Source organism: Sander lucioperca, chromosome 3 (genome assembly GCF_008315115.2).
Source record: "Sander lucioperca isolate FBNREF2018 chromosome 3, SLUC_FBN_1.2, whole genome shotgun sequence".
NCBI classification, from domain to species: Eukaryota; Metazoa; Chordata; class Actinopteri; order Perciformes; family Percidae; genus Sander; species Sander lucioperca.
The window spans coordinates 17,948,133-17,952,790 of NC_050175.1; the positions used below are offsets into that span (position 1 = coordinate 17,948,133).

Sequence of the window (4,658 nt, forward strand, 5' to 3'; positions counted from 1 at the left end):
ACCAAAGCAACTTTTTCTTGCTTTAAAAAAAATGACACTCAAACAACACACACTGACACCTCTTCCCGTTACCTTAACCTTTTGGGCCTTCGCTGTCTTGGTGGCATCTGAAGTTGGAGACTCCAATTTTAGTATCCATGACCAAACACACAAACACTCTCACACAGCGGCTGAAACAGTCAACATGGGCTAGCAGAGAGCTGGTCTACAGCACTCTCACCACACCAGGCCTAGTTATACTCTGCCTGTTTGAGGTACACTGATTACTGATACTGACACACACACACACACACACACACACACACACACACACACACACACACACACACACACACACACACACACACACACACACACTACCTTCACTACAGGGTATGTGTAAACTCACCATGCAGAAGCAGGTCGCTGCATTAAACACAAGCATATGCTAGCAAGGAGTCTTACTATGATCTTGCACACAGCACTCCACTAGACTGGGCTTCAGTACGCTACACTTGTCTGCATTACATTGGGCAGAGCAGGCTAATGGTAGCTGATGCACTGCCACAGTGTAACAAGTGCAGGGTCTTGCTAACAGGATGCTAGGCTAGGCTAAAGCAAATCAAGGCCTTCTGCAGTCATTGGTGTGAAAGCCCCTTTTCACAGTTCACACCCGACCTGCTAATTGCTGATCATTCATTCACGCTCTCTGTTGATTGTGCAGGCAGGGGGTTGGCCAATCGTACAGTTTGCTAATGTACCGTACATAGTGAGGATAATCGGTGAGAGCAATAAGCATGCTTATGTTCTGTTGGCCATGAAATGTGAGGTCTGGTAATCTGGGAATATTTCAGAGAAAGACCATGACTGAGTTGTGTGAGTTGTCGGAGCCGCAGGTCAGGACAGTAATGGATATCAAAATTTGATCAAGACAAAAACTTTTAAACTTTTAATCAGTGAAATCTAATGATGCTCAGTATTAAAAAGTGTACAGATGTCTTATCATTTCCATGCCCATTTCTGATGATAATGTTACTGTTTTAAGTTTTAGTGCAATAGACCCTCCACTATTTTTGTAATTTCCTTCGGTGAAGTTTATATATTATATTCTTGATGCTGAACACCGATGCAAATCTGTTTCTGCAGTCACTTTGACAGATGAACTGCTTTAATTTGCAGTAAATATTGAAAACATTACATAAACTTTTCAAACTTGAATTTTCCAATAGCAGGTTGATCTCTGATTGATCTTTAAAAATACATTAATATGATTTTAGGCTATTTTTGGAACCCTCCGTGAAATCCATTGGCAATTTTGTAACTTGGTGAAGCAATTTGTGATTAGATATTAACATATAAAGCCAGAAAGATTACATCTGCACATTTTAATGCTTATTGCAAATTGGATAAATAAATTACCAAACATTGTTACCCTCTTGCCAGAGTACTGTAGGTGCTCATACTGAAGTCAGTTTCTGCACTACATTTCAGACCATTCAACACCAACAAACTTGCTATTTTTTCTATGGTTACACAGTACGCTGGACACCATAGAACAGATTGGCATTGGATGGTGTGATGCAAATTGAGTGAATTTAAACTTAATAGGCTACCAGGGCATATAATCGACTGACTGGGGCATTTAACTCAGAAAATAGGTGACGTGAGATACAGTGATCACAATTTATCTTTTTGTTCCACCATTGTTAACATTAGCTTGCATGCTTTTGAAACTCAAAACTGTTTGAACCTATCATGGTTGCAGATAATGTATGCTGCACTGTGCCAATTCAGTTCATGAAAGATTCTCAGGCCCAGCAGCCCCAACAGTCAAAAAGGTATAATCCCTTTTTGCATTTTGTTCTCCTCTGTACTCTATTATAGGAATGAACAACCATGGAGGACAGAAAGTATTGAGGTTTTCATTTTAAACACTACACCAAATGCATTTGCTGATGAGCACAGCTTAAAGCAGAGAGGAGGAAGTGATGAGTTAAAGTAGTGCAGTAGTAGTAACAGCAAAAGTAGTGTAGTGAAAACTCAGACTCTTGGCCCTCTATGGACACGCTTATTTGAGCTGTATCATCTCAAATATCTAGGTCACAAATAAACATGTGTGTGTGTAAAGGGACTACACAACATTTTGGTGGTTTTGATCATAAACTAATCCTGCTTTGTGTCATTAGACTGCTATGTTACTATGTTTTGAGGTGATGTCCTTAATTGGAATGTCATTTGCTCTCTTTAACAAAGATGTATTTTTATGAACTTTTCAAATTTTTTTATTCAATACAAATGAGTTACTTGTTACTTTTCCGGCACCCAGATAGCTCAGTTGGTAGAGCTCGACGCAGCGTTCGACTTCGACCTCTGCCCTTTGCTGCATGTTATTCCCCCTCTTTTTTTTAACCTTTATTTATTCAGGGAAGGTTCACTCTTTTGCAGGAACACCTTGATCACATTCACACAGTTACACAGTTACACATTCATACCTGGAAGCTGCCCAGTACAACCACAGTCTGATCTGCTGGCCATTGGAGCAGTTGGAGGTTAAGGGCCTTGCACCTCAGATTTTATCCTGTTGGTCTGGGGATTGAACTGGCGACCTCCAGGTTACAAGCTCGCGTCTCTAACCTTTAGGCCACCAGTCTCTCACCTTTCATGTCTTCAGCTGTCCTGTCAAATAAAGGCCTAAAATGCCCAAAAAATAATCTTAAAAAAAATGACGCTTTTTCTAATGTGACAGACACTTAAACTAATCTGTGACAGTTAGTAAACCTGAGTATGTTACTAATTAGTGAACAGAGGGGCAGGGGAACTAAGTCTGAGGGAAGAAATAAAGCTCACAAATAAAACCCTTTACATATTAAGGCAGCCTGCCTCAGGCAGCATTGGGCTGTTAACAGTAAAAACCCATTTCACTCCCTATAATTAACGTCAGTATGTACAGAGAAATACTGCACACATAATCCACAGTTTCCTCGCTTTCACTGTATTTAGAAATTCTAATTGACATTAGGCCTGTATCAATTTAGCATTTTCTGTGTCAGTAAAGAGCTGTGAGGCGTGCTGATGTGAAACATGTTGCATCTGCCTCCCTGTTTTCACAGTGCATTAGGAAAACCTTGTAGAATCAGTCTTTGAAATCGCACCGCATTTTCTGTGCGACTTCACATCCTTACCCTGTGGATGAGCTTGACTCTGCTACCCTGTCCATTTGGATTTCCCCGCTCATCCCAGAAAGTCCAGTTTTGCCAAACATGACAAACTTCCTCAACTATATTGGATTACAGCACGAGGGGGAGCATGCAGCCTCGGCTTCAGACTTAAATGCACTCCAGGCTAAAAAGAGAGTGATAGAGTTAGTACCAAGGAAGTATAATTAATGTTCTTAATTGGGCCTTTCCCTACAGTGGCGACTGAAAGTCCACTCATAGCCAGCCATGGCTTCGGGGCCACTGCCATGCGCTGTTAATGACGTGTATCCTGTGCTTGTCTGATCTCATACAGTTGCTGGCCTATCCTAGCAAGAATCTGTCTCAGACAACACTCAGCTGTACACTTTGGTCAGAGGGGATGCACTCTTTCAAACATCATCAAGCTGCATAGCAGAAACTCCTTACTTCTGTTCAGACAAAACATGTTTCATAATGTTTTAAGATGATCTACTGATGAATTTAGTCATATCAAGTCCCCTCTGTGTCTCTTCTGCCTGTGTCTGCTACGAAATGGATTTAACCTCCTTAACCTGCTCTACCCCCAGAGGTCTTACTTACAAGCACTCTCCTCCTCCCTCTGACCCATGGCTTAGCGACTTCAGATGGGCAACGAGGTGTAAATCCGCTGCTCTTACTGACCCCTGTCGCAGTTAAGTCAGGTGTGACACACAAGCCTGTTTGGCAGGGAAATAAATAGTATATCCACTTGTGCTGAGGTTTGTTTTGATGTTTTTAGTGCTGTGGAGGTTAAAAGATTAAATAAATGTAACTTGGGGCATCCTGGTTGTTTAGTGAAGAAGCATAACTGCAATATCCCTGGTTTGATTTCAGCTGGTGACCTTGGTTCTATGTTATATACTCTCTCTCTCTCTCTCTCGCTTCCCATGTTTCCTGTCTCTTGGTCAATTATCCAATAACAGCAATAATCCCCCAACAAGGGTTGTATAAAAACAATTATAGAATAAATGAAAATTAAAGGTCAATACATGGTAATTCCTGCAAAAAGCTGTCAGATTTCCAGCTTTCTGCAATATATAATGGAGTAGTATGGATTTATGTTTTAGGACTGTACTGTACATTACATGACTGTAAATCATGTAATTTACATTACATTAATACAACTACATGTATTCAGGTTTGAAGAAAAGTACAACTAAAGTCTTGAAAAACCAAAAAGCAGTTAATTTTAAGTCAAAGGAAAAATATTTCTGTTGATTTACAATAATATGTAACTGGGCTCCTGTTTTTCTGGGCAAGATTACACCAGCAGGGGTCAGTAGTGCACTGTTATCAGAGCTCCTGCTCAGCTAAGCAGGCTTCCTCTCACAAGTCAACAGCACCAAGCTTTCACCTAGGTTACACTGATTATCCAAAATATATAAAATATATTTCCAACATAACATCATTGTTTGTATTCTATATAGTGGATAGTGATACTATATATCCAATAAAATCCCTTGG

General features: G+C 40.4%; 1 long non-coding RNA gene across 1 annotated transcript in view; it reads right to left on the reverse strand.

Annotated features, from left to right (window-relative positions):
- The window catches only part of LOC116060562, a 14,241-nt gene extending 14,007 nt beyond the window's left edge, over positions 1 to 234 (reverse strand). Inside the window, exon 1 of the long non-coding RNA XR_004896860.1 lies at positions 73 to 234. This is a non-coding gene — a long non-coding RNA (uncharacterized LOC116060562). The remainder of the gene's footprint in view (positions 1 to 72) is intronic.
- Between the last annotated feature and the right edge of the window lie 4,424 nt (positions 235 to 4,658).